This window comes from Bufo bufo, chromosome 5, assembly GCF_905171765.1.
Source record: "Bufo bufo chromosome 5, aBufBuf1.1, whole genome shotgun sequence".
In the NCBI taxonomy this organism is placed as follows: domain Eukaryota; kingdom Metazoa; phylum Chordata; class Amphibia; order Anura; family Bufonidae; genus Bufo; species Bufo bufo.
The window spans coordinates 34,810,842-34,826,386 of record NC_053393.1 but is presented as its reverse complement, the minus strand read 5'-3'; the positions used below and the strand labels follow the sequence as shown (position 1 = coordinate 34,826,386).

The 15,545-nt window shown below is 45.1% G+C and overlaps 1 protein-coding gene across 6 annotated transcripts in view; it reads right to left on the bottom strand.

The window, feature by feature from the left end:
* ST3GAL1 (ST3 beta-galactoside alpha-2,3-sialyltransferase 1) overlaps positions 1-15,545 on the bottom strand; it is a 136,706-nt gene that overhangs the window by 97,081 nt on the left and 24,080 nt on the right. Inside the window, exon 1 of one of the 6 annotated variants that reach the window (XM_040432180.1) lies at positions 13,269-13,291. The exons of 3 other annotated variants lie outside the window; for them this stretch is intronic. The gene's annotated coding sequence lies outside the window, so the exon portion shown is untranslated. Of the gene's footprint in view, positions 1-1,184; positions 1,208-1,240; positions 1,264-13,268; positions 13,292-15,545 lie in introns of those variants that run through there. 2 more of the 6 variants (XM_040432178.1, XM_040432179.1) reach the window with 2 other exon arrangements.

Genomic DNA, 15,545 nt, shown 5'->3' with positions numbered 1-15,545 from the left:
ATCCCCAGGAGAAAGCTGAATCTACCATCGACCTCCTTCACTTCCCCAGCCCACCGGGGAATGTAGCTGTAAGCCCTTCAGTACCTTGGACCACCAGGGAATCTACAATTAACCATTTCACTGCCACAGCCCATAAAGGTGTTTCAAATTACGAGACCTGGCTGAAAATGGCGAACGGGGCACACCTCCTCCCCCAATTACCTTGGCCCAAACCTGTGGACTCTGGCGAGGTGGCCATCAACGTAAGGGCTCATGCACACAAACGTATTTTCTTTCCGTGTCCGTTCCGTTTTTTTTTTGGCGGACTGTATGCGGAAACCATTCATACACTGATACATTGTATCCAGCAGGATTTTATACAATGGGGCGGATACAATGAAGTCAGATGCGGCAGAGCTGAAGGTGTCAATGTAGACTAGACGAGTTTTGTAGACTCTGAAACTCCAGACAAATTCAGCTCTGCTACAGCTGTCAATTTTCCGTTCCGTTTTTTTTTTTTTTGCGGACCGTATGAGGAACCGTTCATTTCAATGGGTCTGCAAAAAAAATAAAAATAATTATTATGGAAGTTACTCGTTTCCGTATGTCCGTTCCGCCCAAAAAAATAGAACATGTCCTATTATTGTCCGCATCACAGACAAGGATAGGACTGTTCTATTAGGGGCCGGCTGTTCCGTTCCGCAAAATACAGAATTCACACGGACGCCATCCGTATTTTTTGCGGATCCGTTTTTTGCAGACTGCAAAATACATACGGTTCTGTGCATGAACCCTTATGAGCATGGTGGCTGCCAGACTGTCCATCAATGCCCGCCATTAGGTGATCTACTAGATCTCAACAATTCCGATAAAGGCGTGCATGTCTATGGGGGGAGTTCGGCCGAAGGAGCATTTTAGCACCAGTGCCAGGATGTCTCTTCATCAGACCCCCTGGGCGTTCCCCCCCCCCCCCAAGATAAACCCACCATCCACAGGTTATTACTCTCACTCTCCAAACTGAACAGATTGGAAGTCAAGATTTGTTTTTTACCTCCAAGATCTTCCGCTTGGCCGAACGGACTGCAACAGTAAAATAATCCATCTATATTATGGCCGATATATAGTAAGAATCGGAACGTGACATATGGCAGCGCTCCTGTATAGACTCCATCATCGTGTCTTTAAAAATAGAGGCGGCTACATACGTGAAACCAGAGGACACAGATCGAATGTAGACAAGAAAAGGCTTCTCTGAACAAACACGATTATTCGACCTCCATTCCCAGAGCTGGGTCCGCATATGGGTGCTGAAGTGTCTTCCACAGAGAAGTCAGATGTCAACTGAGCAAGACTTAAAATAGGAGAAGTCATGTGCTGCCCTCCCCAAGACTACTCTCAAGCATAACCCCCACCCTCCCCCTCCAATCAGAGCCTGACAGGTCACAGTCTATGTACACACAACAGATACATTGTATCCAGCAGGCGTTTATACACTGGGCCGGTTACAATGAACAAATAAATAAATAAATAAATAAAAGACAGACACTGAAGTCAGATGTAGCAGAGCTGAAGGTGTCATCAATGTAGACTAGCCGAGTTTTGTCAAGTTTATTATAGGCAACTGACAGCGATATCATTATCGGAGGATACTCACAGGTCGGTAGGTCACCCCGTTGAGTTACAGGAGCCGAATTTGCCTTGCGGCAGCATTTCTGTGGCCGCTGTAAAATGATGTAGTCAGCTTATACGCATCCTGATATTTTTACTTAACCTCAGGGTAGGCCTCATGCACACGACCGTTGTGTGCATCCGCGTCCGTGGTTCCGTTTTTTTTTCGCGGACCCATTGACTCGGAAAATGCACCGTTTGGCAGCCGCATCCGTGATCAGTGTTTCCTGGCCGTGAAAAAAAATATGACCTGTCCTATTTTTTTCATGGTCAACGGTTCGCGGACCCATTCAAGTCAATGGGTCCGTGAAAAATCACGGATGCACACAAGATTGTCATCCGTGTCCGTGATCCGTGTCCGTTTTTTCCTATCATTTCAATGGCAAACTTGACTTCGATTTTTTTTTTCATTTTTCATGTCGTGGATCCTCCAAAAATCAAGGAAGACCCATGGACGAAAAAACGGTCACGGATCACGGACCAACGGAACCCCGTTTTGCGGACCGTGAAAAAATACTGTCGTGTGCATGAGGCCTAAGGCCTCATGCACATGACCGTTGTTTTATTCTGTTTCCATTGCACCGTTTTTCGTGATTTTCTGCGGACCCATTGATTTTCAATGGGTCTGTTGAAAACTCGGCTAATGCCCCGTTTGCCATCCGCGTCCGTGATCCGTGGTTCCAGTCTGTCAAAAAAATATAACCTGTCCTATTATTTTCGCGGAAAACGGTTTGCGGACCCATTCAAGTCAATGGGACCGCTAAAAAACGCGGAGGCACACAACATTGTCATCCGCGTGTCCGTTTTTTTCCTATCATTTGCATGGCAAACCAGTCTTAGACTTTTTTTTACATTCCTTTAGGTCTGGTGGTGCTCCAAAAATAAAGGAAGACACACGGAAACAAATCACGAAACGACGGAACCCCATTTTGCGGAACGGAACACAACAACGGTCGTGCGCATGAGGCCTAAAGTTAGCACTGCTACGTCTGAAAAGCTCAGTTACTGGGCTTTGAAAGCCGACAAGCTCGACTCTGCTGCTCCCAACAAGCTTAGCTTTGCTACCCGTGACAAACTGAGCTCTGTTACTCAGCCCCGCTACCCATGACGAGATAGGTTGGCTCTGCTACTAAAGACAATCTCTAATCTGTTACCCCCGATTCGACTCTGAAACTCCAGACAAATTCAGCTCTGCTACAGCTGGCTAGTTTGATCTATAAACATCTGCCATATCCAACAAGCTCAGCTTTGCGACACTTGAGAAGCCCGAGTCTGTAACATCGGTATATAAAAAAATAATCTTAAAGGATTAGAAAAGCATGGCCGCCTTCCTCCAAAAACAGCGCCACCCCTGTCCACAGGTTGCAAGTGGTACTGCAGCTCAGCCTCATTCATTTCAATAGAGCTATGCTGCAATTCCAGATACAACCTGTGGACAGGTGTGGCGCTGTTTTTTGGAAGAAAGCAACCATGTTTTTTCTAATTCTACACAACCCCTGCCGATTACACACACAGAGCAGCAACGAAGACCCAGTCGTGAGCACTGAAAAGCATGGTGTAATCTGGACTAACGGCTGCCATTACTACTGGTCAGGAGATGGAGACCTCCTTCACCCGACCAGAATTCAGGAACGACCAAGATGAAGATTAAAAGACGGTCACGTAGAAGTACAAATCTTGTTTTTGGCGAAGGAGGTCTTACTATGGGAAAGGAGAATTTTGGCACGGAAGATCTGGAACTGCGCTAACTGCGATCCGTGATACAATGTAACAAGTTTCAGGTCAGAGAATTCCAGGAACGGATATCCTGAAAGGGTCTGGGAGAGGCTGGGAGGGCGGGGATCACTACATATCCCTAAGGGCTCATTCACACGGCCGTGGCCGTATTGCGGCCCGCATACAGCGGGTCCGCAATACACGGGCACCGGCCGTGTGCACCCCAAATCACTGATGCGCACCCATTCACTTCATTGGGTCTGCAATCCGGGAGATGCGGAACGGAGGCACTACTTTTTTGCGCTGCGGTCGCCGGGTGCAGATCACGGACCCCATTCAAGTGAAAGGGTCCGCAATCCGCATGCGGCAGACCCATGGTTGGTGCCCGTGCATTGCGGACCGCAATTGGCGGCTCTTAGCCCGGCCAGCACACAGTCGTACGGTCAGGCTTCCTAATGCAGATTTGGATGCAAAATCAGAAGTAGATCTTTAAGGCCTCTTTCACACGACCGTACGGCTTTTTCAGTGTTTTGCAGTCTGTTTTTCACGGATCCGTTGTTCTGTTTTTTGTTTCAGTTGTGTAACCGTTTCTGTTCCGTTTTTCCGTATGGAATATACAGTAATTACATAGAAAAAAACATTTTTTAATAGATGGTTCTGCAAAAACGGAAGACATACATCGCTCATGTACACAGCCCTATTGAAATGAAAGGGTCCGGATTCAGTGCGGGTGCAACGCGTTCACCTCACGCATTGCACCCGCGCGGAATTCTCGCCCTTGTGAAAGGGGCCTTAGACTTCTCTTTTTTTGAATTGTCTCTTGGTTTTGGCTTCGAAAACTGCATCAGGAAACCTGACCGTGTGTCCGCACCCTTACAGCCGACTTCTCCTTTACAGGAGGAGCTGCCCTGTACATACATAGGACGGAGCCTATTCCAACACCCAACGCTTGCTCAGCAAATGACCATAAATACCAGAAGCAGCTGAGTCAGGAGTTCTAACCAGGAGAAGCCTGAGCTCAACATCCTCCGCACGGCCCATAGGTGTAAAAACAGTAGCAACAGTACAATAGAAAGGTGATAAAAAGTGTACTGCTGTACAATACTAAGTACAAACTATAGTGATATCACTACAATGTACAAAAATACTAAACTAACACTGTGCAGGAATAATACTGCCATACAGACCTTTGTCTTTCCAAATGCAACATCTCTCAAGTGCAACTCTTAAGTGCACAGACTGAATTATACAAGAATGTAATATTACGGATATTGAATCCACTTTGTCATCACTGCCTACTGACCATCACCCAAATCTCCAGGTATGTCTTGTCTGAAGCTTGCTGCTACACCCAGCTTTTCCACAGTCTGATATTGTCCATCCCTCTCATCTCTCCTTCTAAATCCTGGTATGTCTTGTCTGAACTATTAATGTCTCTTTCCCTGCTGGATTTATTAAGTATTTGTTGACTATTTCACCCCTGTATCTGGTCCTCCCTTGATTAGGCCAAATGTAGCCCCCTCCCCACTTGGTCACACCTGATTGAACACTGAGTGGTATAAATCTAAGGTCCTAGGTCTTTCCAAATGCAACATCTCTCAAGTGCAACTCTTAAGTGCACAGACTGAATTATACAAGAAGGGGACCACAGGTAATTACAGACATAAGTTAATGCAAACAATGTTTACATTTTTCCTCTTACTCTTCCCACTTTTCCACAACCTCCTGAAATACCCTCACGTCCATTCACCAAGCAAGGAACTATTCATCTCTTCCTACATTTTACCTTCTCATCTGATCACTTGCACAAACCTGCTTGGCAACATAAAACACTTCCTTCCCAAACACACACAGATACCTACTGCCCTCTCCTATTCTCACCTATTAACACTTTCTCTGCTTCTCCTTACTGCTGGTGATATCTCTCCAAATCCAGGCCCCCCTCAGCAAATCCCCACTATCACCTCTACGTCCCAATACAAATCTCCTTCTACAAATTTCTGCAACCCCTTAAACCTAATAACCATTCCTGCGACCCCTGATCCTTTGGTTCCTCTTGCAGGAGCATTATGGAACGCGCGCTCTGTCTGTAACAAACTGTCGTACATTCATTAACTTTTCATCTCTCAAAACCTTTCCTTTCTGGGTCTCACAGAAACATGTCTGACATCCTCTGACACCTCCTCCCCTGCTGCACTCTCTTATAGTGGATTTAAATTCACTCACACCCCCCGCCCCGGTTGCAAACATGGTGGAGGAGTTGGTCTTCTCCTATCAGACACCTGTTCCTACAGCCCAACTCCACTGCCACCCTCCATTAAGCTCACCTCATTTGAAGTACACTCTGTTCGCATCTACTCTCCCTCCAACCTTCAAGTAGCCGTCATTTACCACCCCCCAGGCCCAGCCACCATCTTTCTGGACCACTTTAACACCTGGCTACTACACTTTCTTTCTGCCGACATCCCCACTATCATCATGGGTGACTTCAACATCCCTATTGACACCTGCCACTCAGCCGCCTCTAAACTCCTGTCTCTCTCTTCCTCCTTCGGCCTATCACAGTGGTCTTCAGTTCCCACCCACAGAGATGGTCACACTCTGGATCTGATCTTTACCCGCCTGTGCTCCCTATCTAACCTTTCTAATTCGCCTCTCCCCCTATCCGACCACAACCTACTCACCTTCTCTTCATTGGTCTCTTCTGCTGCTCCCCCGGTCCACACACTAGCACACCCCCGCAGGAACCTCAAACATCTCGACTTTCGCTTGCTTTCTGACTCTCTTCTCCCACTCTCTACCATCTGTTCCCTCCAAGACCCAGATGCTGCCACCACCCTGTATAACACCACAACAAGTACTCTAGACATTGTTGCCCCCCTCACACACAACAAAACCCGAAAAATTAACAGACAACCCTGGCACACCAACCTTACCAAAAAACTCAGACAAGCTTCCAGGGCTGCTGAGCGGCGATGGAAGAAATCCCATTCAAAAGATCATTTCACCGGCCCACAGCCCTAAACAACTTTTTAGCACTTTTAACTCCCTTCTCCGTCCCCCAGCACCCCCACCCTCTCCTCTCTTCTCATCTGAGGACTTTGCCAATAAATAAAATTTGCCAATAAACAAAAGATAGTCAACATCAGGGAAAGCTTCACTACACAGTCCCCACAGACCCTCTACACAACTGCTCGGTTCTCCTCTCCCAAAATCCGCTTCTCCACCATTTCAGAAGCAAAACTCTCAACTCTACTCTCCAGATCACATCTCACCACCTGTGCACTTAACCCAATCTCATCCCACCTCATCCTAACCTCACCACAGTGTTTATCCCAGCCCTAACTCATCTCTTCAACCTATCACTAAACTCTGGTGTCTTCCCCTCTGCTTTTAAACACGCTACCATTACACCCATCCTCAAAAAGCCTTCACTTAACCCATATTCTTTTGTCCAGTTATCGCCCCATATCACTTCTTCCGTATACCTCAAAGCTACTTGAACAACATGTCCATTCTGAACTGTCCTCAAACCTCTCCTCCTGCTCCCTCTTTGACCGCCTACAATCTGGCTTCCGACCCCACCACTCGACTGAGACTGCTCTCACCAAAGTCACCAATGACCAACTGACAGCCAAAACCAAGAAACAATACTCTGTCCTCCTTCTCCTTGACCTGTCCTCTGCCTTAGACACTGTTGACCACTCCCTTCTGTTGCAAACTCTCTCATCTCTTGGCATCACTGACCTGGCCCTCTCCTGGATCACATCATACCTCACAGACCGGACGTTTAGCGTCTCCCACTCCCGCACTACCTCCTCGTCTCATTCCCTCTCTGTTGGTGTCCCGCAAGGCTCTCTCCTAGGACCCCTACTCTTCTCTATCTACACTTTTGGCCTGGGACAGCTCACAGAGTCCCATGGCTTTCAGTATCACTCCTACGCTGACGACACACAAATCTACCTCTCTGGTCCAGACATCACCACCCTACTATTCAGAATACCACAATGTCTATCTTCTATATCATCCTTCTTCGCCTCTCGCTTTCTAAAACTTAACATGGATAAAACAGAATTCATCCTCTTTCCCCCATCTTGCTCAACCCCCCCAACAGACCTATCTATCACGATCAATGGCTGCACGCTCTCTCCGGTCAACAAAGTCCGCTGCCTTGGAGTGACCTTGGATTCTGCCCTCTCCTTCCGACCGCACATCCAAGCCCTTTCCACCACCTGCCGCCTCCAACTCAAAAACATCTCCCGCATCTGTGCTTTCCTTAACTTTGAATCTGCGAAAATGCTTGTACATGCCCTCATCATCTCCCGACTAGACTACTGCAACACTCTCCTCTGTGGCCTTCCATCTAGCACTCTCGCACCGCTCCAATCTATCCTCAACTCTGCTGCCTGACTAATCCACCTATCACCCTATTACCCCTCTGCCTCTCCCTTCACTGGCTCCCCATTGCCCAGGGAATTCACTTCAAAGTACTAACAAATACATACAAGGCCGTCCATAACCTGTCCCCTTCCTACATCTCCGAGCTACTTTCCCGATACATCCCCACACGCACTCTCCGATCCTCACAAGACCTCCTTCTCTCCTCTCCTCTTATCGCCTCTTCCCACAATCGCCTCCAAGATTTCTCCCGCATATCCCCCATACTCTGGAACTCGCTACCCCAACATATCAGACTCTCACCTACAGTGGAATCCTTCAAAAGAAACCTGAAAACCGACCTCTTCAGACAAGCCTACAACCAGTGACCCTGCTGCCTCTATACCGCCATGACCAACTTCACCCGCACCTACTGTGTCCTTCTCCCATACCATGTAGATTGTAAGCCCTCACGGGCAGGGCCCTCTCTCCTTCTGTACCAGTTTGTAACTCGTCTTGGAATAAGTAGTATAGACAAACCGCTCACTCTCCTTACAATTCTGGATTGGGTGCTCTAGTCTCAAATTGATTCACTCAAATCAACAAAGGCGTAATAAAAAGTATATATTATGTAGTATGAGACTGGCACTCCCTCGCATGGAAATAGAGCAATAATAATAGCGTTGTTACACAATATTTAATTGGCAAAATATATTAAAATACTAAATCACAATACAATATTAAAATAACAATCGCTGCAGTGGAGACAATATCAGTCCCTAAAAATACCTAAAATCTAAAACTTCAATAAAAACTCAAAAAAAGTCCAAAAAGAAGGGGACCATACGTCCTGAATGTGCAAAAATATCGCAAGCCAAAAGTGTCAGTTTATTCCTTATAATAGTATTGGCATTCCTTTCTTGTATGCAATATAACATGCAAAATCCATGCAAGGCACCTTTTCAAATATTCTGAATTGTCCGATATAAATATTCAATAAAGTATCCAATCGGACACCAAGTTGTTACTCACAGGTGAAAGTCGATTATCCTGCAGTCACAATATTCAATCCTTTTGATTTTTACTCACGGTATTTATTCACGTGGTTCTCAGTGTTTAGCGTCCCACCTTGTTTGTTCGTCTCTGGTCTCTCTCGATCGTTATCCACAAATCTCAGATCCGGTTATACGATCAGGATGTAATATCGCGAGAGGTGAACTTTAACTTGTACTGACCAGTTTGAATGGCTGAAAATCTGGGTCTTTATCTTTGGAGCGCTCCAATTTCTTTGTGTATCTCCGGATATTAGTAGCCGAACTTCCAGTGGTCACTTGTTGGGGATGTCTTTGAAAAGCACCAAACGCGTTTCGGGGATCTCCTTTCCCCTTCCTCAGTGGTGACATCCCAACTTACTGTGATTCCTTTTATATCCCTTTTAAGATGCATGTAAGATCAGATCTGGAGTGAGGGATCTGCTCTGGAACACCAAAATCTGGTCTGGAACCAAAAAACGCATATGCGGTTTCCATGCGTTTTTTTGGGGGACGATGCGTTTTTTGCAGTATATTGTGCCCCATGGTCAAATTAGTCTAGTCTATAAAGGAAATGGTCCAGAAAGGTTGCTAAATGGTCAATTCATAACAAAATATATCAATATGCGGATATCCTATAACGACAGTTATAAGATATTTGAGGTACCACAGGTACCAATGGGCCCAAGAGTTTATCTTGTAAGATATGATGCCAATGCCGGATATATGAAACATTCTCTCTCTAGACATTTTAAGGAGGCCCATAATAAAGGGGGGCTAACATTTACTGCTCTGGAAAGGATCGATAAGAATTGGCGAGGAGGGAAACATGTGGAGACCATGTCCAGAGCAGAATCTAGGAACATTTATGAATTTGGAAGCCTTATTCCGAAAGGTCTCAACGCAGACCTGGAGATTTTTTGATTCCTGTAAGAATCTAACGGTGGGTGTGCCCCTCGTCAGACGAGGGGTCGCATGTCTGGCTGTCTTTCAGCACTGCGACCCCTCCTCTGTGATGGGCCTACCCACCATTTAACACTTGAACAGATGCACCGTCACTTTATCCATCAGGATAATATATGTAATATTATATTTATTTCACTTGTATGTTTCATATTTATGTAATGTTATTTATGAAGTTAATATTCACAATATAGCACTTAGAATTGATTTTTGTTACAGGATATCTGCACATATCTGCATATGCGTTTTTTGGTTCCAGGCCAGATTTTGGTGTTCCAGAGCAGATCCCTTACTCCAGATCTCATCTTACATGCATCTTAAAAGGGATATAAAAGGAATCAGTTAGTTGGGATGTCACCACTGAGGAAGGGGAAAGGAGATCCCCGAAACGCGTTTGGTGCTTTTCAAAGACATCCCCAACAAGTGACCCCCACTGGAAGTTCGGCTACTAATATCCGGAGATACACAAAGAAATTGGAGCGCTCCAAAGATAAAGACCCGGATTTTCAGCAATTCAAACTAGTCAGTACAAGTACAAGTTCACCTCTCGCGATATTACACCCTGATCGTATAACCGGATCTGAGATTTGTGGATAACGATCGAGAGAGACCAGAGACGAACAAACCAGGTGGGACGCTAAACACTGAGAACCACGTGAATAAATACCGTGAGTAAAAATCTAAAGGATTGAATATTGGGACTGCAGGATAATCGACTTTCACCTGTGAGTAACAACTTGGTGTCCGATTGGATACTTTATTGAATATTTATATCGGACAATTCTGAATATTTGAAAAGGTGCCTTGCATGGATTTTGCATGTTATATTGCATACAAGAAAGGAATGCCAATATTATTATAAGGAATAGACTGACACTTTTGGCTTGCGATATTTTTGCACATTCAGGACGTATGGTCCCCTTCTTTTTGGACTTTTTTTTGAAGTTTTAGATTTTAGGTATTTTTAGGGACTGATATTGTCTCCGCTGCAGCGATTGTTATTTTAATATTGTATTGTGATGTTGTATTTTAATATATTTTGCCAATTAAATATTGTGTAACAACGCTATTACTATATTTCCATGCGAGGGAGTGCCAGTCTCATACTACATAATATATACTTTTTGTAACTCGTCTTGTTCATGCTTAGTGCAATGGTCTGTATTATGTATGTGCACCGCTTATCATATGTACAGCGCTATGGAATGAATGGTGCTTTAATAATAAATAATATTAATTATAATAATAATACAGGACCATGCCTTGCTCAACAGTATAACACACAATACCAAGGCCCTCGGGCTACAGGTGATAAAAAGTGTACTGCTATACAATACATGACAAATAAACTGCAGAGAGATCACTACATTGGTAGTTCCAAAATTGCTAAACACAGTGCAGAAATAATACTGCCATACAGTGCTGTATCTTGCACAAATAATAATGCCTCCATATTGACTGCAAATAATCCCATCATCTAGTGCTACCACACAGTACACACATACATCCACAATACAGTTTACAATTACCCCTGATACAGTGCCCAAATAAAATCCTCATACACAATTCAAATAATCCCGCCATCTACTGCCCAAGTAAAATCACAATACAGTACACAAATACATCAATACATTGTCTAAATACTGTAATATCTCCATATACCATTGAAATAATCCCGCCATCTAGTGCCCAAATAAAACCTCCATGTACAACCACCACAGTACCAGGGAATCCTCCGGTGCGGTCAGGTTCTAATTAAGTGTTGAGCGAACTTGTGCTTTAAGTTCGGCGTCTAATGTTCGGGTTATCAAAGAATCGCGTTATGGATTCTAAATTCCGTTATGGTCCGCGGTAGCGGAATCCATAACGCGATTCTTCGATATTCCGAACTTTAGACGCCGAACTTAAAACACAAGTTCGCTCAACACTAGTTCTAGTATCATAATGGGCCCCAAAAGTCCAGGATTAAAAATACTATTTTGCTGCCTTTGGAGCGAATCACTTTCCACGAGGGTCCATTTCTTTGATATAAAACCTATTAGACTTAAGCCTCTTGCACACGACCGTATGGCTTTTTCAGTGTTTTACGCTCCGTTATTTTTACTTTTTTTGTTTCAGTAGTGTTTCCGTTTCCATTCCGCTTCCGTTCTGTTCTGCTGTTACGTTTTACCGTTTGGTTTCCGCTTTTTGCAGATCGCAAACGGAAACTGAAGCATGGCATATACAGTAATTGCACAGAAAAAAAATCAGGCTGGGCATAAAATTTTCAATAGATGGTTCTGCAAAAACGGAACAGATCCAGAAGACATACGGATGCATTCCGTATCCGTTCAGTTTTTCTTTTTTTACAGCCCCATTGACTTGAATGGAGCCACGGAACACGATTTGCGGGCAATAATAGGACACGTTCTATCTCTGAACGGAACGGATATACGGAAATGGAATGCATACGGAGTACATTCCATTTTTTTTGCGGACCCATTGAAATAAATGGTTTTGTATACGGAACGCAAAAAACAAACGTTTTTTTTTTCCTGTTTCCGTTCCGTTTTTGCGGATTCTGTTTGCGTTCCGTATGCGGAACCATTTATTTCAATGGGTCCGCAAAAACAACGGAAGGTACTCCGTATGCATTCCATTTCCGTATATCTGTTCAAAGATAGAACGTGTCCCATTATTGCCCGCAAATCACGTTCCGTGGCTCCATTCAAGTCAATGGTTCCGCAAAAAAAAAAAAAGGAATGCATCCGTATGTCTCTCGTATCTGTTCCGTTTTGCGGAACCATCTATTGAAAATGTTATGCCCAGCCCGATTTTTTTATGTACTTACTGTTTAAACATTATTGTATGCTTACATTGAAAACGGATCACAAAAGGAAGAACGGAAGCGGAACGCAAACACTACTGAAACAAAAAAAACTGAAAATCCGATCCGTTTAAAACAGCTCGCAAAACCATACGGTCATGTGCAAGAGGCCTTACTGATGATTAAGGTTGGGCCCCGAGAAAAATGTCTTCTGGGGGGCCCAACACCAAGTACACTTCTAACAATCCTGCCATCTACTGCCCGACCAATACCACCATGCAGGCAGTCCATGAAACAGCACTACATATATAATCTCCCTAGAATACCCAAATAATACCGCGATACAGTACACAAATAATATCTTCATACAAAATTTGAATACCACCATGTGGTGCCCAAAAATACCGCCATACAGTACACAAATACCGCCATATAGTTCATAGACAGCACCACCAAATACAATTTATAACACCCTAGGATAACTAAGTAATACCGCACACAGAGCCCATAACACAATGCCAAAGAAATGTCGCCATGTAGCGCTGCGGTCATCTGACATTTCATATTTAATCACGCCGACTGTAAACCGCGCTGCAGGAGGAGAATTTCCATCCAGTCATCATCTGGACCCGAACGCTCGCTTCCCTATGGAGACCGTAAGCTCCCTGCCCCATCACATGCAGTAAGGCTGCCAGGGCACGATGAGAGTTGTAGTATTACGGCTCTACCGTATAATGCAGAAGAAATCCGCCAAGTGAGAACTTCTCCTGGACGGAGCGATCCTCCCCCTGAAAAGTGCCGAGCATCTCCTCGCTCTTCTGTGAAATCCCCTGGCGACACCGCACGCTCACATTCTGGAGGGAGTCTCCGGGGAATGAAACGCGCTAATCTCGCTTTGCACATTTCGCGAGTCTACGCAACGTAATCTCTCATCTTCTGCGCAGACAATTCTGGCAGTAAAAAGTTATCTCCCACTTTAGTGACAGATGGTCGTCGTAAAACGTGCCGCAGGACAGATTCGCACGGAATATGGAGGCGAGTTATGAAACGCCACACAAAGCCAGAGAGGAATAAGAATAAGAAAACAGCAATTCATCTGCCGGCCGCATAACCAGACCCATATCAGTACAGATACGGCGAAATCCGATAATCCGGTATGGTCAGGAGGCGACAGCGAGGACTGCTCTCAGCGACCCCATCCGAGAACACTGCGATAGTCTGCAATCACATCAGTCTAGAGTAGCTGATAACAGAGAGCGATAGTCTGTAATCACATCAGTCTAGAGTAGCTGATAACAGAGAGCGATAGCCTGCAATCACATCAGTCTGAAGTAGCTGATAACAGAGAGCGATAGTCTGCAATCACATCAGTCTGAAGTAGCTGATAACAGAGAGCGATAGTCTGCAATCACATCAGTCTGAAGTAGCTGATAACAGAGAGCGACAGTCTGCAATCACATCAGTCTAGAGTAGCTGATAACAGAGAGCGATAGCCTGCAATCACATCAGTCTAGAGTAGCTGATAACAGAGAGCGATAGTCTGCAATCACATCAGTCTAGAGTAGCTGATAACAGAGAGCGATAGCCTGCAATCACATCAGTCTAGAGTAGCTGATAACAGAGAGCGATAGCCTGCAATCACATCAGTCTAGAGTAGCTGATAACAGAGAGCGATAGTCTGCAATCACATCAGTCTGAAGTAGCTGATAACAGAGAGCGATAGTGTGCAATCACATCAGTCTAGAGTAGCTGATAACAGAGAGCGATAGTCTGCAATCACATCAGTCTGAAGTAGCTGATAACAGAGAGCGATAGCCTGCAATCACATCAGTCTGAAGTAGCTGATAACAGAGAGCGATAGCCTGCAATCACATCAGTCTGATAACAGATGGATTTACGGTAAGGCTGGGTTCACATCTGCGGTTTTCTCTCTGGCAGACCGCCGGAGTTTACCGTATCCGGTGCAGCCGAATCCCCATTCACTGTAACAGGATCCGGCCGCTTACCGGCATACGCACCGGCTTTTGGCCGGACAAAAAATGCCGCAGGTAACGTTTTTTGTCCTGCCGAGCGCCGGCTTGTACGCCGGATACAGCGAATTCCCGCAGTCTGTTCACCGACGGAATTAAGTCTGTAGTGGTTGACGACAGATATTAGAGACAAAAACTAAGACACGATGGGAGTATTAGGCCGATTAGACTCCCGGATCATCGTTAACGAGCATTCGCACGAATGCTCATTTATTGATAATCCGGCAGTCTAAAGCCTCATTCGCACATCCGTGTTCAAATCCATCAGAAGGAGGTCAGTGATGCATCCGTGAAGGATACGCGTTGGGTCCGTGTGTCCATTTTTAGCCGTCCGTGAAGGATCCGTGTTGGATCTGTTGCAGAATTGTGTTTTTTTCCCCAATTTCACCCCATTGGGAGTTTTTTTCCAGCTCCCAACTATATTGTATGCGATATTAAATGGCGGAATTAGAAAGTACAAACTGAATGTGAACGGGAAAAATAAAAAAGTTATGGCCCCAGAAAGGCAGCGAGTGAAGAACGTAAAACCAAAACATGAAAAAACCTCCCGGGCTTAAAAGGTTAACAAAGTATAAACAACCAGAAAACGGACGCGCACATTGATGCTAAACGGCCACGAAAAGCTGACATCTCAGGCGACTTTCACACTAGCGTTTTTACTGGATCGGGCAGGGCTCAGCAAAAACGCTTCCGTTACTGATAATACAACCGTCTGCATCCGTAATGAACGGATCCGGTTGTATTATCTGTAAAATCGCCAAGACGGATCTGTCGTGAACTCCATTAAAAGTCAATGGGGGACGGATATGTTCTCTATTGTGTCAGAGAAAACGGATCCGTCATGCTCCGCATCGAAGGACGGAAAGCCAACCGCAGCACGCTGCTCTCCGGTATGAGAACGCTCCGTTCTGTTCAGTTACGTACAAGAAGGGGGCGCCCCAGTCCCATCATTTGCACTATAACTCCCATCCTCCA